We start from the raw sequence: 26,921 nt of genomic DNA, 5'->3' as shown, positions 1-26,921 counted from the left end.
TCTGCTTTACCATTGCGGGAACCTGGACGGTAGGAGATGATGAAATTAAATTGGTTTAGGAATAAGCTCCAGCGAGCTTGACGTGGAGACAAACATCTAGCTGATCTGACAAACTCCAGGTTACGGTGATCTGTGAGTACCGTTATTTGTTGTGCAGCTCCTTGAAGATGGTGCCTCCATTCTTTAAAGGCAGCGATAATCGCCAGTAACTCCTTATTCCCAATGTCATAATTCTGCTCTGCTGAAGAAAGTCTTCGTGAAAAGAAAGCACAGGGATGTAGCAGACTCTTCTCTCCGGTTCTCTGAGAGAGTATTGCCCCTAAAGCGCAATCAGAAGCATCCACTTCAATGACAAATGGAAATGCAGGATCTGGATGAATCAGTACTGGTGCAGAGGTGAAATGATCCTTGAGGCCTTCAAAAGCCTGTTGGGCTTGCGGAGACCATGAAAAGGTTATTCCCTTCTTTGTAAGTTGTGTAATGGGTAGGGCGACTTCCGAGAAGTTACGAATGAATCGTCTGTAGAAGTTGGCAAAGCCGATGAAGCGCTGCACCTCCTTGACACTCCTTGGGATGGGCCAGTCCTGAATCGCCTGGATCTTGCTAGAGTCCATATTTATTCCCTGTGGGGAAATTACGTAGCCCAAAAACTGAATCTCTGTCTTGTGGAACTCACATTTCTCAAGTTTGATATAAAGGAGATTCTCCCTAAGTCGCTTTAGCACAGTCTTGACATGTTCTTGATGCTCTTGTAAAGAATCAGAAAAAATCAAAATATCATCCAAGTAGATCACAACAAAATGGTCCAACAAATCCCTGAAAATGTCGTTAGCTAAATGCTGGAACGAAGCAGGCGCATTGCAGAGCCCGAAAGGCATCACCAGGTATTCAAAATGTCCATAGCGACACCTAAACGCCGTCTTCCATTCGTCGCCTGGTCGAATACGAAGTAAATTGTAGGCCCCGCGGAGGTCTAGTTTAGAGAAGATTTTAGCGTGTCGTACTCTTTCAAGCAGTTCGGGTATCAGGGGTAACGGATACCGGTTTCGAATGGTAATTTTATTGAGTTCCCGATAGTCTATACAGGGTCTGAGAGACCTATCCTTTTTCTTCACAAAGAAGATGGGAGCTCCTGCTGGCGAAGAAGAGTGTCGAATGAAGCCCTTGGCCAGGTTTTCATCAATATATTCTTTTAAAGCTTGCAGTTCTGGTCCTGCCAGGGGATAGATGTGACCAAAAGGTATCCCTGCACCTGGAAGAAGTTCTATAGGACAATCGTAAGGTCTATGTGGAGGAAGCTGATCTGCGTTCCGTTTATCACAAACATCAGTGAACTCCTTGTAAATAGATGGTAAAGATAATACCTGTATCAGATGTCTCGGCTCCTGAGGCTCCTGAGTTGGTAGTGTTGCGGTTGGGCTCCCCTTGAGTGGAAAAGAAATCTCCTTGGTCTCCCAGTCTATAATGGGATTCTGTGACTGCAGCCAGGGTATTCCTAGAATTAGGGGAAAATGAGGAGAAGAAATTAACATAAAGGTGAGCGACTCCTGATGGTTGGGTTCCATGAATATCTCAAGGGGAACCGTCTCCTGATCCACAGGCCCTGAGGCTAGAAGGGAACCATCTACTGTCTCCATTGTTACTGGAGTGGCCCTCTTTTGTATTTTAATGTCATGTTTTGTGGCGAATGCAAGGTCCATAAAGTTACCACTGGCACCTGAATCAATCATTGCTGAACTGGTGATCCATTGTCCTGCAACCAAAATCTTGATGGGGAGAGAAAGGTGTGAGTTCTTCTCTTTTCGCCCCCTAGAAGGAGCAGCCGCCGATAACGAGCGGATCACCGCATTAAGAGGCAGACTGGATTCTGATGCAACTGATTCCGAGTCGGAAATATCACACTCAGCGATGGCAGCTATGGACTTGCGGGGCCGACTTGGGCAGTTGATGAGGAAGTGATCTGATTTACCGCAGTAAAAGCACAGGCTCTCTCGGAGTCGGTATTCCCGTCGCTCATCACTCCCGCGTCTCTGTAATGCGTCGACTTGCATAGGGATCGGTTCTGCATCTCGAACAGTTCTGCTGACAGGTTCCTTAGAGGAGGAAGAGAGGAAGACACTTGAACGATTCAATGCAGTCCATCTTTCCTGCTTACGCTCTGTGAGGCGAATATCTATGCGTACACAGTGATTAATAAAAGCTTCTAGCCCTTGGGGAGACTCTGTTCGGGCGAGCTCATCCTTGATGGTACTAGATAATCCTCTTCTAAAAATGGGCAGTTGAGCATTACTGTCCCAAGTCGTGTCCACTGCCAGTCTTCTAAAGTCTGTTGCATACTCAATTACAGAGTGCTTACCCTGGCGTAGTGATAACAAGGCAGCCTCAGCTGTGGCGCGACGATTGGGATCATCAAACATTTGCGCCATCATTGCCACGAAATCGTTGAAATTATTCAAACGCGGATCACGAGTTTCAATCATTGGATTTGCCCAGGCCAGAGCTCGATGAGTAAGCAGCATAATAATTCACAACACCTTCGATCTATCAGTCGGGAACTGAGCTGCATGAACATCAAAATGCAAGGTACATTGATTGATAAACCCACGAAACTTGTCACGGTCACCATTGAATTTAAACGGTGGCAGTTTTGGACTGACGGCAGAAGGGGGCTGAACCAGGTTTTGAGTCTCTAGATTTGATAGCCGTGCCCGTAGTTCCTGAAGAGACTGCCCCCACACTTGCGTGTTATGATTTGTCTGAGCCTCCAAAGCCTCCATCTTTGTCTTTAGGTTCTGCACATCAGTATGTAAAGCATTAGTAACTGTACATAGTCTCTTAACACGTGTCTCCAGAGTTTCAGACCCCGCGGACTCCATCTTTAGGCCTGAGTATCCTGTTACGATGTTAGTAGATACCCTGAAGTCCAATGGCGTGGGCCAAGGAAGAGACTGAGACAAGAGTAGTGTGAAGGTCTATTTTAAACGCAAGTGCAAAAGGGATCACAGCAAACAGTTTATGAAGGCAAGTTCATTCCAAACAATACTTCTCAGAACATAATCTGTAAGGCACAGGCTTCCTTACTTTGAGGAATGTAAACGCTAACAATAGTCCAAGTTTACTTAGGTACAGTAATATGCAAGCAGAAATAAGGATAATAAGCAGGCGTAGGTATTCCTCAGTTGATTGTGGACTCACGTAGTAAGTAGAGAAGACAAACTGGAATATGGACCTTGATGCTGAGGAATGCAGGAGGTGCAGCGGTGGAAGCAGCGATGTCTTAGGCAGAGCTGGAGCCGGGTATTAAACACTGAGCAAAGATGGTGACTTTACCAGAAATGTGAAAATCCAGGAGAAGTCCACTTCAGGAAGACAAAGTTCTGAGATCCCAGAGAGAGTGAAACAACAGCCAGCAGTTCCTTTCAGCAGAAGTCCCTTTAGTGGAGGATTCAGGCAGCAATCCTTTCAGCGGATGACTAGAAGTAAAACACAAAGTCAGCAAGACTCTATTCAGAGGGCTAGCACAGGTGAGTAGCAAGCTACAGGCACACAATACTCAGGCAAGGCATGATTGCAACACATGCAGTTTAAGTAGATCCACAGGCAGGAATCACATGACCCCAGTGAGGCAGTGGAAGCCATCTTGGCTAAGGGAAAAACTACTGGCAAAGTAAAATTAAACCTGGCATCCTGACATTTAATTGTGCCCAGGGTAGTAGCTGTAGGCGAGTGTCATGAGTCTGATACCCCAGCATGTTACAGACAAAATGAGAGGTCTGGGTGTATGTACGCTGGCAGTGTTGCCATTGTCACCTTCACCTTCAGGCCGGTCCCATTCCACTCCTCACCAGGTCCATTAGACTTCAAGACAAAGACACAAGGCACGTTCTTAAAAACAAGGCACTCTTTATTTGGCAACACACTTAAACACACAATGTAGCATGCAGTACACTTTACAACTTATTCTGCCTCATACAGAGATGCTTTCTTATTGGTTTCAGGCAATGACACTTTACATGTGTATGGTAAACAAGCAGAGCAAATGAGATAAACCTCCATCTTCTCAGGGCAGGGACACATGTGTCGATATGTTACGCTGTGAACCCTGCACTCAAACAGCAGTCTGTGATCCCTTACAAGGGCCTTCCTCTCACTTCTGTGTCCTCAGCTGGGCAGCACCGTTCCTTCACAGGGGCCCCCACGTCTAGCCAACACTGGACTCACTTTTTCCTTTAACTCTCCCACTAATGGGTTTCACCCACTTGCCCGATGAACTGGATCTCAGTCGTCTCTACAGTTCTGTAATGGTTCTTGCTGTCTTGTTCCTCTCAGCTCCACTCTAGCTCTGTTCCTCTCCAGATCTCTCCACACTCTCTTCTTAACTTAAACTAAACTTCCTGCAAAATCTCTAACTACCCAGAGATTCCCAATGCTCTTACCCACTGTGGGCCAACTTTACAGTTAACTCTCACATAATTGTCTCTGTTATCTGTTGCTGGGCAGAACTTAACCTTTCACCCAGTCCTGTATAAGAGTGAAAAGGAAGACGGTGATATCTTGTGACCGTTGGTTAGTACTGCAACCTACAAGGAAATTAACGCTTGTTACCACAAGGAAACATATTTCAGACATTTACATTAAACTCTGGGATGTCTTCAGGGGAGGGGGGTATGACAGCTCAACCGTCTCCTTACAGGAGTATGGTACGGGTGCATTCTTCAACAGAGAGGTGATAAATGTTTAAGCTGCAGATATTGAAAAACAATTCTTTGGGTGGAAGCTGAAATTTTTCCAGTAGTACCGGAAAAGGAACAACTCCATTTACATTAAATAATTAATGGAGTCTGGTGACACCCGCTGCAATCCACATAAGGAATGTCTGACGAGATTCAGATCCTGGGGGAAATTGAGTGTTACCCCACAAAGGTGCTAATTGGAGAAAAAGAGAAATAATAGCAGAAGAATATTTTAGGTCTTCCCATATTTTAAGCGAGTGGAACATTATGGGGTTCATGATATGTTTGCATTGAGTAGGAAGAAACCAAAGCAAAGTGTCAGAAGTTAGAGGATGGTATTCTGGGGCCTCTAAAGATAACCACAATAGAGATTCTTTGAGAGCATGGTATAGAGTTAATCGAGCCAACTGAGCTGCTTAGTTATAATTAAGCTAGGAACCCCTAAACCACCTTTCAAGCAATGGTGGTACATTGTTGCCCTATTTACTTGTGGAAGACATCCATTCCAGTCAAAAGAAGTAATCTGGCGTTGAGTGATTTTAAAGGTGATGAGATGGGACGGGGATTGGTAGATCACAGAATAATTAAAGTAGTTTGGGGAGAAGAGTCATTTTAAGAGCTGTCTGCGGCCTAGCCAGGATAGTTGGAGATTTCCCCACATTTAAATTAAAGAGCAAAGTTTGCGCAACATTTGGGGGTAGTGAGCAGAGTATAGTGACTCAAGGTTAGCAGTTAATTTGACTCTGAAATATCAATATGGTTTGACCCATTCAAAGAGAAATTCCTGTTGTAACTGTGCAGAGGGACAGGAAGAGAAATATTTAAAGCCTGAAATTTTGATTGATTAACCTCTAGACCGAATACTTGTACAAATTTGGTCAGGGATTGGAGTAGGGCAGAGAGTGAGATTTGGGGTGAGGTGGGAAAAGCAAGATATCGTCAGCTAACATAAATATTTTATGTGAGACTGATGCTATCTCCACGCCATGGACATTTAAGTCTGAGCGAAAGCTGATCACTAAAGGTTCGATAGCAAGCAAGAAAAATAAAGGGGAGAGTGGGCAACCCTGGCGTGTGCTTCTTTTGATTGCAAGAGTCTGCAGAGAATCCATTATAACATACCTGGGTAGCCGGGTTACTATTCAATGCTTTGATCCAAGATAAGAAGTGTTCAGGGAAGTTCCATCTCCAGTCTCCACAACACTGCAAACAGGTATGTCCCAGAGACTGAATCAAATGTTTTTTTATGTCAAGCGACAAGAACATACAGGAGATGGGTGACTCTATGAATGTTATCCGAGGCTTGTCTGTGTGGTACAAAACCAACTTGGTCTCTATGAATTAGGTCTCCCAAGCCAGTGTTAAGGCGTTGGGCTAACATTTTTGACTAAAAGTTTAAGATCTATGTTAATCAGAGAAATGGGTCTAAAATTTAACCACAACAATTGGTCAGTGTTTGGTTTAGGAATCATGGTCATTGAAGATGCAAATGTGGCTGAACCCGATTTATGCCCATCTTTTAGGGAGTAGTGGACAACCCCTTTAAATTTCTCTACTTGCCAGTAGCACCACTGACCAGCAGCTACTCCATGTTCCCAATCCAGAGCTCCTGCAGTAAAGGCCAGACCTATTATTACTACTTCTATTATTCTAGTATATTGGTTAAAGGTAAAAACCGGAGCATTCCCTTAGATCTCTCATGTGGATTCTGATTGTAGAAGCCCTATTAAGAGTTAACAGATACAATTCTATGTTGTGAAAAAAAAAAACGAAAAAACAACCGGATTGCAATATATTAATTGCTATATGAATACTATCAGTGGCATCACTAGAGTCCATTGGCAGTGCAAAATTTGGACCTAAGCCCCCACCTGCATGTTGGTCAGAGGTATGGGCCTTTGTAGCGTTCTACATCCTATAAAGACATACATGTTCACTCCCATGTAATAGTGTCCCCTGCCCTGGCTTCTTCTTGTAATAATCAGTCCCATCCTAGGCCCCATGCTATAACCTTTTCCCCCTTCCTGGGCCCCTTCCTGGTATAATGTCCTCATCCTGGTATTATTCTGGTGTACTGTAATGTCCCTCATCCTGGTATAATGTACCTTCTAGTATAATGTCCCCTGGATGCACATCCAGGTGAAATTGTCATCGCGGAGACCTCTACCGCATGGGCCCGGAGGGTGCGACTGCGATCGTTAGACCCCTGAATACTGTGAAGCAACTGTTCTGCATTTTTGTCACTTTTATGTAGGCTGTTATAAAATCTGATGGATTTATAGTGAACAGCTTTACCACCTTAACAAAAAAGTGCAATAAGTGGCCAACTAAAGGGAAGCTGGGCAAACAAATGTTTTTGTAAAGAGTCATTATGAATTACTAGATGGTGGCCCGATTCTAACGCATCGGGTATTCTAGCATATGTCTCCCGACCCTCCTTTATAATACCCCATGCAGGAAGTCACATCCCCCGTATATAATACCCCATGAATATAATACCCCATGCAGGATGTCACATCCCCCGTATATAATACCCCATGCAGGATGTCACATCCCCCCTATATAATGCCCCATGCAGGAAGTCACATCCCACTATAGTGCCCCATGCAGGATGTCACATCCCCCCCTATATAATACCCCATGCATGATGTCACCTCTCCCCCATATAATGCCCCATGTAGGATGTCACCTCTCCCCCCATATAATGGCCCATGCAGGCTGTCACATCCCCCCTATATAATACCCCATGCAGGATGTCCCATCCCCCCATAGTGCCCCATGCAGGTCCCCTATTGCCCCATACAAAAAAAAAATCCAATACTCATCTCACTTCTCAGCTGCAGCTCCGGACTCCAGCGTAGCCGGCATCTTCACGCTGTGTGCCGTGACCGGTCAGGAGAGAGCGCGGTGTAAAGACGTCACCGCGCCCTCTGACCTGAGACGTCACAGAGCTGCAACGGAAGACACAGGAGCTGCTGCGCAGGCACGGGGAGGGGTAAGTATGACGCCGGGTGCCGGGGTCCTGATCGAGCGGGGGGAGGGACGGGAGGAGAGGAAAGGGGAGGGGAGAGGAGGGGAGGGGAGAGGAGAGGAGGGGAGGGGAGAGGAGGGGAGGGGAGGGGTAAGTATGACGCCGGGTGCCGGGGTCCTGATCGAGCGGGGGGGAGGGGGAGGAGAGGGGAGGGGAGAGGAGAGGAGGAGAGGGGAGGGGAGGGGAGAGGAGAGGAGGAGAGGGGAGGGGAGAGGAGAGGAGGGGAGAGGAGGGGAAAGGAGGGGAGGGGCGTCACACTTGTCCTCGGGAGATAAGCGGCCGTAGCCGCTGATCTTCCGACGATAGCCGCATGTAGGTCAACGGCGCCTGCGGTCGGGGAACTTATGCTGCGAGCAGCCGGCTGCATCTCCCGGCTGCATCGCCGCTGACTTCCGTGCCCTTATGAGCCGCTAATGGCCGCCATGTTTTTCTGAAATGCCGCGTCGCTGATTGGCCACAGCCGGATCAATCAGCGACCCGGGATTTCCAGGACAGACAGACAGACAGAAAGACAGACAGACAGACGGGATAAGACAATTATATAGATAGAAGAGGAAGGTTCAGGAAAAAATTATACACTGTGTTAAGCTTATTACAGAGCCTGAGTGGGCAGATCGGACACAGAGATTCTCTCTGTCGTGTTCTCCTCCATAAGGCATTACATCAGTTTTACCAGGAATGTTGCCTTAAGTTTATTCAGGTGTAACATTCATACATTATTTACACAATTACATGGAATGTAAATTGCAATCACCATGTACTAGATAAAAATGCACATTGTAGTTGCACAGGCGAATCGCAGTCTGATATGATGACCTGATCTAACATAAGACTGCTTTTACATAGCCATTACTACAGGTGCATTTCACTATCCACATTATGGCCACACAAGCCAAGACTCCGAAAGTTCTATTGCACCTGGCGAATAGAATGGGATAGTGCTTCTAGTGAGAATGTCCTGGAAATTCTCATAAAATGCAAGGACTGGCTTTCATCACACATGTGCCGGTGGTAAGATCTGTAATTTATATATTGATATTTTACTTGTGGCACCTTCTGGCTCTCAGTACTGGCAGATAACATACTGACATCATACTTTTAGTTAAAATATTACTGCTTCACTTTATGGCTGATGCAATTATTTAAAAAATATATATTGTGCCCAAACAGAAAAAAACAGTCCAGCTTTATGGCAAGAAGCCATGACTCAGTCCTACCCATACAGAACTGCTTGCAACTTGCAGAGCCTAGACTGATTCACTGTACAAACTTGTAGGGTGGCCATACACAATAGATTTCTCCAGAAACACCTTATATATGCAAATTTGGGTACATGGGCTTTCGATGGGAAGAGAGAAGCAACACCTCGGATGGTGTTTTATCTTTCTGAGAACACATTGAACTCCAACAATTTCCATCCCTTTAGATGCCCAGATGCTCCTCATCTAATATGTAAGTCACATTTGGTTGTGTGCGCAGTATCAAATGAGCATTTTGTCTATAAGGCCACGTTCACACGTTCAGTATTTGGTCAGTGTCTTACAGTCATGGCCAAAAATGTTTACACCCCTGAAATTGTTCCAGAAAATGAAATATTTTTCCAGAAAATTATTGCAATTACACATGTTTTGTTATACATGTTTATTTCCTTTGTGTGTATTGGAATAATGCAAAAAAACAGAGAGAAAAAAAGCAAATTGGGCATAATTTCACATAAAACCCGAAAAATGGGCTAGACAAAATTGTTGGCACCCTCAACTTAATATTTGGTTGCACACCCTTTGGAACAAGTAACAGCAATCAATCAATTCCTATAACCATCAACAAGCTTCTTCCACTCTCGACTGGAATTTTGGACCACTCTTCTTTTGCAAACTGCTCCAGGTCTCTCATATTTGAAGGGTGCTTTCTCCCAACAGCAGTTTTAAGATCTCTCCACAGGTTTTCAATGGGGTTTAGATTCTGAATCATTGCTGGCCACTTCAGAACTCTCCAGCGCTTTGTTTCCATCCATTTCTGTGTGCTTCTTGAAGTATGTTTGGGGTCATTGTCCTGCTGGAAGACCAATAAACTAGGTCGCAAACCCAGCTTTCTCACAATAGGCACTACATTGCCACCCAATATTCTTTAATATAATCTTCAGATTTCATGGTACCTGGCACGCTGTCCAGGTACCCAGTGCCAGAGGCAGCAAAACAACCTCAAAACATCTTTGAAGCTCCACTATATTTGACAATAGGTATTGTGTTCTTTTCTTTGTAGGCCTCATTCTGTTTTCAGTAAACAGTAGAATGATGTGCTTTACCAAAGAGCTCTATATTGGTCTCATCTGTCCATAAGACGCTTCCCCAGAAGGATTTTGGCTTACTCCCTATATTTTGGCAAACTGCAGTCTAGCTTTGTTATGTCTGTGTCAGCACTGGGGCCCTCATGGGTCTCCTGTCATAGGTTTTCATTTCTTTCAAATGTCGATGGATAGTTCGCACTGACACTGATGCACCTTGAGCCTGCAGGACAGCTTGAACTTCTTTGGAACTTGATTGGGGCTCCTTATCTATCATCCAGACTGTCCTGCATTGCAATCTTTCATCAACTTTTCTCTGCCATCCACATCCAGGGAGATTAGCTACAGTGCCATGGGTTGTAAGCTTCTTGATTATGTTGCACACCGTGGACAAAGGAACATCAAGATCTCTGGAGATAGACTTGTAACCTTGAGATTGTTGACATTTTGGCTCTCAAGTCCTCAGACAGTTCTCTTCTGCTCTTTCTGTTATCCATGCTTAGTGTGGCACACATAGACACACAATGCAAAGATTGAGTCAACATCTCCCCTTTTTATCTGGTTTCAGGTGTGATTTTTATATTGCCCACACCTGTTACTTGCCACAGGTGAGTTTGAAAAAGCATCACATGCTTGAAACAAAGTTGTTTACCCATGTTCCAATTTTGGAAAGGTGCTAACAATATATGCCCTGCTCATTTTTGGGATTTTGTGTGAAATGATGCCCAATTTGCCTTTTTTCTCTGTTTTTTGTGTTGTTCCAATACACACAAAGGAAATAGACATGTGTATATTAAAACTTGTGAAATTGCAATAATTTTCTGGGAATAATACTGCCAACACTTTTCACTATTACTGTACATCAGTATTTGTAAACCAGAATCAGGAGTGGAACAATCTGAGGACAAGTATAAAAGAAACATGTGCACCACTTCTGCATTTTTCGCCAACTACTGTTTTAGCTTACAAATATTGATGGACAATATTGGCCAAATACTGAACATGTGAACGTGACCTTAGAGGAAACAGGAATCTTCCAATTCGCTATAAAGCTGTTTATGCCCTAGTAAGGCCACTACTTAACACTATATTTTGCCTGCAAGACATGTAAGACACAGTGACTCTCATCTTTAACTGCACATTAACGCCTTAATGTCCTACGATGGATATATCCATCATAAAGTGATAGGGTGTTTGTGGAGGGGTCTCAGGAGCTAAAGCTGCTCCACATTTGAGTCTGACAACTCTGACCACTGCTGTTAACCATTTAGATGCTGCTGTCAATCTCTGACAGTGGCATTGAAATGGCGCTGTTGCCGATGTCTGCATGCACGGGCATTGGAAGCCTTCAAAGTGATCAGGGGCCTAATGGATGCCTCCATCACTGCCATCTTGATCCTCCTGGGAAACTCAGGACATTTAAATCACCACCTTTTTTCATATTAGAATTGAAAAAAATTAAAAAAATAAACGTATTTGGTATTGCCGTGTCTGTGAAAGTCCAGTCTATCAAGATATAAAATAAATTGTCTCATACAGTAAACACTGTAAGGAGAAAGGAAAAATCTAAATACACAAAAAAAAAGGCAATCAAAACACTTAACTACCCCAAAAATGGTATTAAAAAAACAGCCACACAGCTCCATCGACAGAAAAATAAAAGCATTATGGGTCTCGGAAAATGAATACAGAATCCAAATTTTATTTACAAAATTCTGAATTTTAGAATAATGAATTGGTTATAAACAAAAAAAAAGCACAAAACTAAACAAAAAAAAAAACTCTCAAAGGCAATGATGAATCGGGGCCTATGTGTATAATTTCTTCAGGCCTTTCTCTCTTTATCTCTATAGCTAAGCTGTGACATCTTTTCACTAACCAGATTCACGACAATATAGCTGCTTAAATTCCTGCTTGTGCTTTTTTACAGGCTATGATAGTACCTCCTGACTACTGACTTTGCTTTATAAAATGTTTTATTCACTGCAAGGTATTATGGGACAGTCTTTCTGGCTGTGCTCGGGCCAATATGCTCCTTCTCTGGCTGATGCAATCTTCTGCAATGTGCAGAATGGTGGTGACCAGTTAAGTGATTTACGCAAACTGATTCACAAATAATTTGAATTTGCCGTATTCAAGGAATTCCTAAAAATTTGATTTGTATTGAATCTATTCACTCATTTCTAATGGTAAATTCAGAGGAAATGTCTTGCTGGGCTGTGGCAATTTGCGGGAAGTGGCAGGAACTTGACTCAAAATTAAAGGGGTTGCCTGTGATGAAACAATCCCTTTAAATACAAAGCATGCTAAATAGCTATATCGCATTTCATTATACACTGACATGTTTCAGACTTGACAACTCATTTTAATGGTCTATATTTCACCTACATTACTTCTTTGTGGTCTTACTGATGCATTTTATTGACTGGTCCCCTTATTAACGTGTAAGAATCTATCTGACTATATGCCATTACATACTGTATATTAATCTGCATGGTAGTGCTTCTTTTAATGGTAATATATGAGGCTACTGATTTATGTATGATGCTGAAGTAGACACGTTTGCTTGTCTGCATGAGGAGCTGAAAGAAATGTGTATTTATTTACTAGAATCCAAGGTGTCCATTTGAAATGTTGGGAGATATAAAATAATCAATATGGGAAATGAATATACATCTTATGCGAGTCTCCAGTTTCAAGAAAAAGCCAAGTGTGTACTAGCAAGTTATGCATTTTCTTTCATATTGAATTAATAGGTAAATTAGTAATGGATTAATGAAACATATTGACATTGCACTTTGCGGACAACGATGCAGATAAATGCATCAGTCAGACCAGACAGGTACATACCATTATCAGTATTTAATAAATGAATATCTGTATTAGGCCACGACCCCACTATCAGTATTTGGTCAGTATTCAGTCAGTATTTTTTCTCAGGAGTGGGAGCCAAAACCAGGTGAGGAACAATCAGAGGAAAGGTATAATAGAAACAAGTCACCAATTCTGCATTTATCACCCACTCAGCTTGGCACCAATTAAGTGTACGTTTGTGGGGAATTTATATCCACAGTGACATGCACCTAGCAGCTTGTATGATGAATAGTGTTGGATGTGGAAATACCATAGTCTGGCATGACTCTCATGACCCGCTGTTATAAAATAATGTTTTTTACAATATTGGCAAAGTGTGCCAATGCTGTAAGGATTAGTACTCAAAATCCATTGTAGACCAATACACAGGCGCCATTACTGTTAAGGCAAGCAGTAGCATAGTGTAGTCGCCAAACAAATAGTCTCAAAGGAGAAAGAACAACCTAGAATAGAGTTTCAGAATTACTGCTTACCCCTATGTGCCGAGCTGAGAATCCAGAGGCCGGATATATTTTGAGCCTAAGGGCTCGATTCATCAAAGCTTTCACATCAGAATTCTGATATAAAAACTGTTAAAAGTCAAAAATTGAGGCACAAATCAAATTTGTGGCAAAAATTTTTGCAACTTTTGGCATTTTCACAATAGTTTCTCTCAGCTCCGCCTAGATGGGTTGAGCTGGGGCAGGACGGGGGCATGGCGGGGGCGAGACGCCACAGCTCGTCTTATTCATGATGAGCTGTGGTGTTCCGTACACCAGAAATCTCACTCCAGGACATGAATGGAGTAAGACTTCTGGTGTAGCACATGTAGGCACATGCCACTTATCAGACGTTCCAGATTCATGAAGAGGCGTGCACCTCTTCATAAATCAGGAGTGTCTTACTCAAGCATGCCCCCTCATCCCTCATCAAGACATCGCCGGTCTTGATGAACTGAGCCCTATATGTTAATTTCTTCACAGCCTCCTGTTCCTCGTGGTATTTCCTTACCTTACATACATAAGAGCTAGATGACTTATACAATACGTACTTTTCTTCACCTTTCACTATAGATGTGAAAATTAGATGAAGATTTTTCAGATTTAAAACAAGAATTGGAAAACTGTCATGATTAGAAATGGAAGAATCGATTTGGACGATTCCGGTCCATCAGCCAGGTCAGTACTCTGTCACTGCTAGACAGGAAGCCTGTGAATCTCCTTACCTCATGGCATTCCCTTCTTTTGATTAGCCGAGATGGCGCAACGTCCTGTGTGTGTCATGCCACAATAATGACGAAAGAGATCCGGTATTCCCGGGAGGTAAAGAGATTCCGAGAGCTTCCGGCCAGAGGTCACAGATCAATGACCCGGCCGATGGACCGGAGTCCTGCTACTCGATTCTCCCATCTCTAGTCATGATGTATTGTCCATAGTGATTGCTTGCCATGCAACGTGACTACATCACTGACGAAACTAAAATGATAATGCGACATGGGACAAGGGTAACACCTTGTGAAACAACTTTCCAAACATCATATGTAGGCAGAATGAGAAGAATTGGGTGAAGGAACCTTTCTGGTACCTTAGAAAACACTTATTATAATAAACATTTTGTGTATTTTTACATTTAAAAATATCTTTTACAAAATTCTAGGTCAGAATACTTCAAGAGCAGAATATAATAATAAGTCATATCTATCTGGCAAGTAAAAAATGGGTACGATTTTCGAATATTAACAGACTATCTTCCAGAAAGCCCAACAGGGGGCAGCGCTCACTTCTTTCATGGCTAAGCAGTTTTCTCCGTACAGAGCTTTCGCTGAATATCTGTATTTAGTCTGGATTGTATTGTTTCTTAGAAGCTTCTCCAGCTGCGCTGAATGAGTGAAAGAATTAGCGAAGGAGGGGGAACAGGGCAGGAGGACTAATAAGATCAGGGGGAGCATGAGGAGCAGGAAACATAATACGGACGGAACTATACAGCGATGAGGAGAATCAGGGCTGCTCACCGTATAATTCTGTGTCGTGCAATCCATCCAGTCATAAATATTTAGTATGTCTATGAATCCTGAGCAGACAAGCCGATTGCATTATTCAGCCATGAAGATGGCTTTGCAACAGAAAGTTTAGGAATCGGGCTTTTATGATTTATCACCCTGAGATTTTGAATTCTTATTATTTTAGCTCCTTTCGGCCATATCTACTTTCTAACAGTTTTATGCAGATCCTTTGATCTCTCCAGTGACATCACAAACTTGATTCCTTACAGCAATGTTTAGTTCTGCATCTTAACTCATTAGTGGCTGAAAATACATAACATGTTGGTTAATGATGGGAGTAATAAATCAGCTCATCTGACCAACACTGAGTGACAGGGGTAAAAAAAAAATCACATGGAAAAAATCTTAAGTAAAAGAATAGAAGCCTCAGAATAGTATACTCACCCACATGGCTAATTTGTAGTCACTTAATGAAATTTTTTCAACAGTTTTAGGGTACAAGCCCCAGGCCATATTATTCACAAGGTTGACTAGGCAGAAGCCTAGGGACCCTGCTAAGACTAGGGGCACTGCAATTTTCCAATGTTTAAAAGCAGTTTGAACTCAACGTCATAGTAACACATATACAATATATATATTCGTCACATCAGATCTATAGCAAACTGGTGCCAGGGTTGTGATTGCTTGACACCTCCTCCCTTGTTACATTGCTTTGAGCAACACCGTCTACCTGTGAACTTGACCAGTTGTACTTGGATGTTCCCATGGGGCCTTGGAACCAACCAAAAGAGTAATTATTTATAAGACTATAAAGGATATGGAATGTATTGGGCTATATACAGTCAAGTCTGTTGGATGACAGCTGGAAGTGCTGGAAGAGGCTCATAGTTTTGTAATTTTAAAGGTTGAAGCTGGACTTAAGTCCATAGAGTTCATCCTATAGCCTAACATGATGATCCAGACGAAGGCAAAAACCCCATGGGTTAGACACTAATAGCTCCATATTAGGGGAAAAATTCCTTCTTGACTCCACATATGGCAATCAGACTAGTTCCCTGGATCAGCGCCCCATCACAGAACCTAGTGACCATAACCTGTAATATTATAGTTTTCAAGAAAGTCATTCAGGTCCTTCTTGAATTTTAGCAGTGACTCAACATTTACAACATCATGTGGCAGAGACATCCATAGTATCACTGCTCTTACAGTAAAGAATCTGAGTTAGTGATTAACTCAAACTACCTGTATGCCTAGGCACTGGCAGACACAGACAGAAAAGGGCCCCTGTGCAAGAACAATGTATGGACCCTTTGCAGCCCAAAAGCTCCTAAAGATGCAAAATTTCACTGTTTTGGAGGTAGAAACGGGCCCCCTTACCTCTTGGGCCCCTGTGCGGCCGCACAGGTTGCACCAATGATATGTCTGCCCCTGTGCCTAGGGGCTTGGCCATGGCCCTGACTGGCCCAACATCTGGACAAAGACAGTTTGGCTAGGTCCCTCATGTTACAAGTCAAAAGTTTGGACATTGAGTTACAAAGTAGGTATCTCCAGTAGGGGGCACCAGCCACATAGAGCAGATTTTTTTCTCTCTGGGAGGGAACTAATTTGCATATTTATTCCCATGGTGCATTGCCAACCAGATTCCATCTACTGCTGATTCCCTTAAATATCACCAACGCACCTCCCACAGAAGTCCTGGAAATTCCCATGTGAAACAAAGCAAAGCAGACTTTAAGAGGAATATTCGAAATATTACAACCAAAAATCACCCCACTCATTAAATGTATTAGCACTCCTTGCTGACACCGGAGCTGCAAAGAACGCCATATAAACATTCAGTAAATCCATTAGTTTCTGCTTTGGACCTCCAGTAATCAGCTGTAATTTGTGTTGATATCTGGCAGCAAATGTTTCATTTCCCTGCAGCGCCACCACAGGATAAATAAAACATTACATCCCAGGTCCTCCAAAGTAAGAGGAGCTTCTAACTGGCAAACAGATAAGTCTTCAAAACTACGGATTAGTCTATATTATCCTTCCATTCGCTAACAGGGTATTTGAAAATGAGGTTTATAAATTAGACTACTCCTTTAATATAAAACATTTGAATTTTAATAAATTGCTAAAGATTTTTTCTATAGCTAAAAAAATGTTTTCAACAGATGAGAAAAAATTATACCTTTGACCATATGATTATATTACATATTTGCGCAAATTTTAAACAGATGCTTATCAGTGATATACAGCTATAGAAGATATTATACAAAAAAGTCATACCAAAAACCAAACAGCATAGTGTGAATATGTTCTGTAAGCACTCCAAACAGATCTGCCTTTCCACGATCAACGCAGAACTCCTCTGCACAGGAACGTGGAGGCAGAATAAGACAAGAGAAGGGAACTTTCCAAATGTGTTTCAGAAGAATATCGAGTAGCGCTGTATATTCCAGGACGGACTTATCCAGTAAAAAAAAATAGGTTTACATCTTTCTAGATCCCATGGAAATAATCTAGAAATTACTTTATGCTCCTCTAGAACACTGCACCGTTGCTTTTCAAATTGGCAGTTGTCTATAACTAGTATTCCAAGAAGATCCCCTTAGACGTATTAGACGTATGCATGCACAATGGTATCTGCCTGCAGCATACACAATGAAAGGGCTTTTTATATGAATACGCATAGCATGGTTCAGGGTCTATAGCTTTACAAGGAAGCAGAGCATAACAATACTCTGGAATAGGAAGAATGGATGAGAGGCAGTCAATTAGGCAGCTCTTGAGGAAAGGCAACCTAAGGTTATCAGTCATACGGAGAGAATCATTATATCGGACCTTCTGGGGGTAGTTAGCATACTGTATTCAGGGACGTCAGTGTGAAGGATGGCTCGGGATTTGTCTGTCACTAGTGAAAACAAAGGATATGGAAAGCTAAGGTGGTCCGATCCTGAATGCAATAGGATAAAGCGACTACGACAGACCCGATCTCTTCGCTAGAGCTGTAATTTTCTTGCAGGAGCATTATACAGCGCTGGAAAGAGCTTCTTGGCAATGAGTCAACATGCTCACTCGCTCTGTGCTCAGGGGAATTTCATGCACGGGTTTTAAATAGCCTCCCCCTGCCCGCCTTTCATTTGCTAAAAGGTGATTTCCTTCTCTCCTCTCCTTGCCCGTTTGAAAATGAATCTCGTGAATTGCTAATTATGCCTTGCGAGGCACGTTGCAAGACACTTCTATGAGATGCATGAAGGTCGGGTATCAGGAAGCCGAATGGGATATTGAAAAAAAAAAAAACGTTCCAGGGGCTGCTAAAGATTATGGAAAAAAATGTTATTCTCAGCAATTTCAATTTACCTTCTCAATCTTCAAAATAAGTGCAAACTCGTAATGAGATGAGGAAAAGAATGTGCGAAAAGATCAGTTGGTTAACATAAGTACATAGAGTCAAATCCCTTATGGGATGTAGGTGCACATGTTGCCATACAGCACTATTAATAATAAGCATTATAAAGAATTTCACATTCAGCTCTGTATTGCCTGACTGTATATTCCGGCTTTCTTAATACAGTGGTCGGGTTAGGAATCCAGATATTGGATTTATAAGTTCTGTGCATATTATGTTTTTGCTATAGTTAGACCATATGGCAGCGGTTGGAGACATTGGTTAGGGTCTCTCGGCAGACATGAATACGTTTGCGCTAGTTAAACCACATTCATTTAATAAGTGCACCTGGAACACGTTGCCTGCTATCGTCTTTCATGTCTCCAAGCGCTCAATATTGTTATACGGCTTTGCCCTTAGAAGACAGAGCTGCTCCTGTGGGTGCTTGCAAGGTGCTAATTATGCTTTTTTGCCTTAACAATTGAGCGTCATATGGCTCTGCTTTTTATGCATTCCTCATCCACCCTGGTCTCATGTGGTTTATAAGCAGCGTCTTCCCAGAGATCTGAGAAGCATTAGAAGATTTTTCCCATACAGAACTGAAAAAGTCAAGAGCTCCTCAGCGTGCCTCACTCGATTGACATTTGCTATGGTCCAGAAAGCATTGAAAATAATAAAGGTGACCAATATGTCTTTTTTAATTTATTGACATTAGACAGAAAAAGACGTCACGTAAGAGGTGACTTCGTAAGGTTACCCAATAAAACTAACAATAAAACTAACATGTAACAATCATTACTTCCCGTAGTTAAACGTGGCGGAAATCTATATAACTTTAAAGAATGCCATGTTTATTTTACTCATGTCTAACAATAAGCTATACAATATGGATAAGACTTAAAGGGGTTGTCCCATAAATAATATTTATCACCTCTGCAGGATAGATGATAAATTGTTTGAACGCTAGGGGTTCGACTGCTGAAATTGTGAAAAACGGGCCCAAGTGCCCTGTGTTAATGTATTGGTCACAGGGCCAGACATACCATTGGTGAGCATGTGCGACCACCACTCTTATAGACAAGGTATGGAGTAGTGGTCGCACCTGCTCACTACTGGTCCATTTACATTAGATCTAATCACTGGGGATCCCACTGCTGAGAAGGGGTTCTCATTGATCATGACTATGGGGGTGCAGGTGGATGGACCTCCAGCAAACATACATTTATCACCTATCCTTTGATAGGTGATCCATTTCTTTTATGGGACAACACCATAAATAACAAAAAAGATGAGCATATGTGATGTATATAGCTGTGATGTTTGAGGTGCTAAACTCAAGGCTCATGGGCCAAATTTAACCCTCTATGTAATTTTATGTGGCCCATAAGTTGAGGAGACTGAAGGACCGATTCTACCCATATGGAGAGTCAGTCGGAGCAGTGTGGAAGTGTGCCCAGAGCTCAAAATCTAAGATGGCACCCACGCCCTGTTTTGGCGCCACCCCCTCTACTAAGTACTGGCTGAATTGTACATGGACACAGCCAGTGCTTAGCATAGGGAGTTGGTACTATCTCAAAATCTGAGAGGACTCAGCCAACGCTTAGTAGAGAGAGCGGTGCCAGCCAAAGGCATAGGTTGGGGTTCAGCTCAAGGGGGCGAAACATCTTAGTGGGCCTCTAACCAATAACCCTGACTACGACTATGGTTGCGCACTGATATTACCACCATATTGTGACATATAGCAGTAGATACCAGTCTTGCAGAACATACAAGAGATTACAGCACAGTTATATAGTACCATATATGGTGTTCTTTCTGATGGAGTTGTTCACTTTTCTCGTCTTTTCCGCTTGGCCTAGACCAACATGAGAACTTCTCCAGCCATGATTCATCTGCAGAGATTACAATAAAGACACCATTGACTTCTCACATTTCCAGCATCGTCCCCATCTATTCCCAACCTGAACAAAACATCTCATCCAACTGATACCCCAATACTGAGCTGCTGCCATTATTACTGCACCTGCTGTTTGGCACAATAACAGCGCTCCTCTTAGTGCCCCACATAAGAATGCGCAGTTCCCCTTACATAGTAATAATGCCTCATTTGTGCCCTGTAGATGGTAAAATTTCTCCTTAGAAAATATTAATGCCCTATGCAAATGCCCTAGAAAACAGTGTCAAATTTCGCCCCTTTGATGGCCACAATACTCTTAGTGTCCCTATAATACTAATGCTTCTTAAGTGCCCACTTAACATTTAGTAGAGTCCGCCAATGTACAGATCCCCTATACACAGTATGATGGGCCCACAGATCCCTTATACAAAGTATGATGTCACCACAGCTCCACTATATACAGTATGGTGGGCCCACAGATCTACTATACACAGTATGATACCCCCACAGCACCTCTATACATGGTATAATGTCCCCACTGCTCCCCCAAAACACAGTATAATGACCCACACAGAAGCCCTCACACTACATAATGGCCCCCACAGTAGAACCCACATTGTATAATGACCCCCACTCTGTATAATGACCTCCACAGTAGTCCAACACTAGCCCTCAAATTGTATAATGGCCACCTCATTAGCTCACACACTGTATAATGGCCCCCACACTAAACCCCAAACTGTACAATGGCCCTCACATTATCCCTTAAATTGTATAATTGCCCCCACATTAGTCCCCAACATGTATAATGGCCCTTACATTAGCTTCCAAACTGTATAATTGCTCCCGCATTAGCCCCCAAATAATATAATGGGCCTCAAACTGTATAATGGCCACTGCATTAGCTCTGACACTGTATAAATGGCCCCACATTAGCTGCCATAGTGTATAATGGGCCCCACATTAGCTCCCACACTGTATAATGTGCTCCACATTAGTTCCTATATTGTATAATTGCCTCCACTTTAGGTCCTGCACTGTATAATGGCCTGCACAGAAGCCCCCAATTTGTATTATTGGCACTACATTAGCCCCCAAACTGTATAATGGGCCCCACACTTTATAAGGGTCCCCACAGTAGTCCTTATAATGTATGAAGGCTCCCCACTGTTTCAGGGTCCCTCCTTGTTTATGATGCCCCCACAAGTTTTAACTAAAGTAAAAAAACAACATATACTCATCTAATTCAGGATCCTGATGACTCCACCAGTGAGGATCAGTTATACCAATGTGCTGTCATAGCGCCGACGCATGCACAAGACGTCAGATTCCCAGCGCGGCACGATGATGTCACCATGCCAGGACTTTGATGTCCCGCGTGTGTGTCGGCACCTTGGCCGTTATGTACACCGCAGGCTTAAAGCGCCCTTCAGTCTACGGAACGGAGAACAGTAGTGCAGGGAGATTGCCTCTCCCTTCTCTACCAAAGGGCTTAGTTGTTAATTGTGCTGCGCACACCGATACAGTTAAGGGTAGCGTAGCTCCGGGTGGGCTACTCTGAGCACGGGCCCCTCTGCCCCCCTATAGCTAGTCTACTGCTCTAGCACAAGGAGCGGGTACCATCTTTGAAACTGAGTGAATGCAGTAAGACAGCACAAAAAGTGAACACAGTCAGCCAGCACAAATAATGAACGTAGTCAGCTAGGACTTTTGTATGGTTCCATCTTTGAATCAGAGCAGACACAGCCAGTAATTACCATAGAAAGCAGTCCACCTTGGACTCTGAGGTCTGACACAACTCTTTTAACCCTACTATCCAGGGACAGCGCTTTTAGCCCTACTATCCAGGGACAGCTCTCTTAGCCTTACTATCTAGGGACAGCTTTCTTAGCCCTACTACCCAGGGACAGTTCTCTGAGTCCTAGTACCCAGGGACAGCTCTTAGCCTTACTTTCCAGGTACAGTTCTCTTAGCCCTACTACCCAGTGACAGCTCTCTTAGCCCTACTAGCCAGGGACAGCACTCTTAGCCTTACTGTCCAGGGACAGTTCTCTTAGCCATACTACTGAGGGACAGCGCTCTTAGCCCTGCTACCCAGGGATAGTGCTTTTAGCCCTACTACTCATGGATAACGTCTTGTACGGAGACAACTGCATGAGCCTTTACAAGCAGCCCTCTGAAGTGAACCATAATACTGATGTGGCCCTCGGTGAAACTGACTTTGATGCTCCTGTCATAGCTGATCCCAAATTAAGAGGACTCTTCAAAATAATGTATAGTGTGTAATGTACTGTATGTTATCAGTGGCATACCTGCCATAGACTTCAAACTTCCATGCAAGGAATGAAGGCCTTGCACCAGACTGTCTCTCCTCCAACAAGCCATCCCATTACTATAGAATTTGTGACCGGGTGACCACTGCTGAGAACCGACCTCTATCATTGGATCAGAGCCCTAGGGATGTTGGGAAACATTATATAGCCCTATAATAGCACTAATCCTCAGGGAAGCATGAGGGAATGAACCAGCACTCAAGCCAACAAACCTCTGTATATGCCATAGTAAAACACGAACAAAGAAAGGCAGTACAGAGTGGACCATAAGAAAATGAATTCTATGCTATATTATACTGTATGTGCTCTACATATAAACGACAATGAAATTTACAGCATGTAGCGCTGAGCATGAAAGAAATTCCTATACTGCATTATACACATGAACAACAATGAAGCATTCAGCTCGGAGATCACAGAGAAATTATTCATAGGCCATGTCCTCCATGTTGTAGACCTGAACCACAGCGAAATATGCAACATAGTAGGAAGCATGAGAAAACGTCACCTCTTGGCTGTGCGCTATATGAACTAAGAACAAGCTGGGGTGAACAATCCCTGAGGAAGATGAGAGGAGCATAATACATGGACTAATAAAGGGGTTTTACTGACAAGAGTGTTAGTTTATTCTTTTCTACCTTTAAGGGAAAGGTATGAATAGTTTACAGAAACAGTGGCACTCTTGTAAGTAGGCTATGTCACAGATTGCAGATTAGCCCCTTCACTTTAAAGAAAGGTCGTACTGGGCCTCCTAAGTTTAATAGGAAGGTTGGCATGACAAGGTTAGAGCGGGAATCTAGTGAGTAAGGGAAGTCAAGTCAGTGAAGAGTTAAGTGGGTCGAATGGGTACTAGGGGAGTGACATCAGAAGGGGAGGGTCATTTTGTTGGAGATAGGGAGTTTATAAGTTGGGGAACATCAATGGAAGGCAGCCATTTTACACAACCCTCAGGTCCCTCCTACCCTCCCTTATTATTATCATTGGGGTATGGTTTTTACCATGGGGTGTTTTAAGTAGAGTGGAGAAATTTTATTTAGGTTCACTTCTGGGAAAAATGTGTTATCTTTGTTATAGCAGCATGGCAGGGGTGGTCCTCGAAGTTGGTGGATGTGGCGAATGGGGGATTGGTGGGGGGAGCCCAAGGGGTTCTGGACTCCCCCTTGTGGACTTAATTAAATGGTGATGGGCAGTGGAATAATCCCAGGTTGAAGGATTGAAAAGACCGTGGGTGGTGGATTACGTCATTTGCGAGGTTGGCTAACACTTGCTTCTGAGCTGGTGCGAAACATCTAGAGGTAAAATACGACCTGAGGTGGACATAGTATACCTGTTCTTGTATGGGGCTTTGAGGACCACCACTCCAGTTTTCTATATGGTTCATATTATTGGTTTACGTTGTTTGTCTAATAAAAGGACGCTGGGGCCAATTTAATCCAATTTTGGTGTGCAGTCTGGTTATTTCAGTGGGAATAGGAAGGTTAAGGGTTACATAACTCATGACTTGCCTATACCCTTTGTCATGAGGATGTGGTGCAATACCAGGCACTGCCCATGAGTGGCGCTGCGTTTGAGCATAAAAATCAGACCACTAGATAATCCCTTTAAATTATATCACATGCATGGAATAATAGATATGACAATACAGATTTATATTAATTATTGGCTTGCATAAACAATATATAGAGGAATATTAATATTAATTAATTGGGCGGTTAATAATACAAGCAAAAATATTTACGATAACAGAAATAAGAGGAGAGTATGGTAACACAAGTTAGAATGAAACTGTCCAAAATAAATGCTAAGCCCTGGCACAATGTTTATGATTTTATTAATTATGTAAAAAAAAATCCATGTGTGTGCATAAATTTCTGAGCATTAAAGCAATTGAGCTGAAATAATTCACCATTCAGGATTTTTTATGTGACAGTACTGCATAGAACGAGAGAACGTTTCCTCTGCTTTCTATAAACCAGTAGCTATGGGGTTAACGTGCTGCAGACGTGCGGGGCCTGTAAACATTCGCAGTCAGGATCAGCTCTCAGAGTATCGATTCACTGATGGCGAAGGATTGTGATCACTGACAGGGTGGTCCGAAGGAAGTCTGGGAATCATTGATGTATGCAGAAAAATTGACAAGCCTGGAATCTAAAGGGCAAGCGACATGTGTAAACAGGAATGTGTTATATTTTATGATCTTTTTTTTTTTCAGATTTCCAGGGAAAAAAATATGCGCAAAGCTGAGATTATAGGTTGGTAATTTATCGGATCTTTCCTTGTATATGGATTGCGAGTCTCTCTGGCTGCCCATAATCAAGCGCCCAAGGCGATTAGTAGCTGGTAATGAGAAACCCCTCTCCCCCTCCTTCTCCCGCTCATGTCTGCTACTTCCACAATACAAGGCTGCGAGGAATCTTAAGTTCCTACTTCTCGGATCACCTATTGTGAAATGAGCTTGCACCATCACAGTCCCTCGCTCCTTTCTCTTACGCTGAGAAGAATCCCATCCGTTCCCATTCGATTGCTAGCTCCTTGCCTTGGACGGACAAATAATGTGTTTTAAAACAACTGAATATGGATATTTTTGTAAACTTAAGCTTTTGTTTTTCCTCTTTTTTTTTGTCTATTAAGTGTATATATCAGGTAAGACTATGCAATTGGGAAAAACTATATGGTTATGTTCAAATGTAGAAGACCTTGTGCAGATTTGCTGCGTAATTCATTGAGGATGTGAATCGAAATAGCAAGAATGCCAAGGACAACATGGTATATTACAGTGAGTTACACAAGCTGGTATAATTCTGGGGGACCAGCGCTTTAAGGTTAGATGCTAGAGGTGAAGTTACATGTCTGAGTTAGGCTAGGGTCACACCAGCGTATTTTATCTCGTCGGAGAGAATCGGACCAATTATGATAATCATCAGGGGAGTACATAGGAATCATGGGACCCCATAGCAGAAGTTCTAATTGGGTCCCCCCCGCCCCTCCCAAAAAAATATAAATAATTGTCGGGGTCGCAGAAAAGCATATCTCACAACTTTCCATCCTTTACATAGTAATTTTCTTCCTGCTGATGTCCTAGATTCCTCTTTCATTGCACCATAAATTATGATGCCAACAAAAGTGTCCCCAAACACAGTATGATACCCCCATGGTGAATTCCTCCACATACGCAGTATAATGTCCCTACTGTACCCCACCTCAACTCCCAGGGCAAAGTGACCCCAACACAGTTGATCCCCCAACTGTGACCCCCTAGAGCTAGAGAGGATGGTACGTAATAAGGGAGGGTGTTAAACATAATAAAAGGTGAAACTATATAACTAAGGATGGCGCTATACATAAGTGAGTTCACTATATACTAAGTGAGTATGCTATACATAATACGGCTACATTTCTGCTTTTACAGACGCATTGAGCATGTCCTGTTCTGATTCTCAAAATCGGATCAGAACAGGAGATTCTCTGACCCTCACAGATCTCATTCCCAGATCCGTGATTTTCATGGATGTGTGAATGGAGCTATAAAACTCTACGAGTCCGGGGACCATCCGATAAAAAAATCTGGCAGCACACGGACATTTCACACAAATGTGAGAATGTGGCTTAAGGGATTTTACAGATAACATTATCACTCCAAGTCACACAGTGCAGATACAGAATAGTATTTACATCCAGGCACTCACCGCTGACGTCTCATCTGATCAGAGTCGGTTTCTGCTGCTTCTTCTCCATCTGGTCAGACCTTCATGTTGACATCTCCCAGCCACGACTTCTCTTGTTACGATGATCAGTGCAGCCCTAAAAATAACAAGGTCACATATATTGTATACATGCATGTGTGGCGCCCCTGCGGTTTCAGTCACCACAGAGGTACAGCATCTCACCCAGAGGTGTGGTGCCCCACTCTCAGGTAAGGATGGGGTACTGCCCGGGACACACCCACGTGCATTCAACACTACACCATTCCAGAGCAGAAGGCGGGGCAAGATGCATGCGTACAGTGCTGAGCCCTGTCCCTGGTTGGAAGGGGGGGAACCAAGAGAGGGGGAACCATTTAGTGGATGTGGGTGGAGGAAGTAGATCAGGGGAGCACCGTCAGTAGGAGTATAAGAAGGGAACCATCTTGAAGGAAGTCAATCAGTCTGAGGAGAGAGTTCAGAGGAGAGAGAGTTTGGAGCAGGAGTTCTGGAGGAGCTCTGCTCAGGAGGAGTGGAGAAAGGAGCAGGGCCTAGTCTGAGAGGCCCAGGAGGAAAGACTAAGAGAGGATGGGAGCAGAGGGAAGGCTCCAGGAGGAACAGAGGGGATCCCAGGGGCACAGCGAGTGCGGATGCCACCCGTGCGACTGAATCTACACGGACATGGAGGAATCAGGCCGCAGAGGGGACAGGCCCCTAAACTAGTGGAGA

The sequence above is a fragment of the Phyllobates terribilis genome, unplaced genomic scaffold (assembly GCF_046119375.1).
Source record: "Phyllobates terribilis strain yellow unplaced genomic scaffold, ASM4611937v1 Scaffold_2__4_contigs__length_985480577, whole genome shotgun sequence".
NCBI lineage: Eukaryota > Metazoa > Chordata > Amphibia > Anura > Dendrobatidae > Phyllobates > Phyllobates terribilis.
This window is presented reverse-complemented; position numbering follows the sequence as displayed.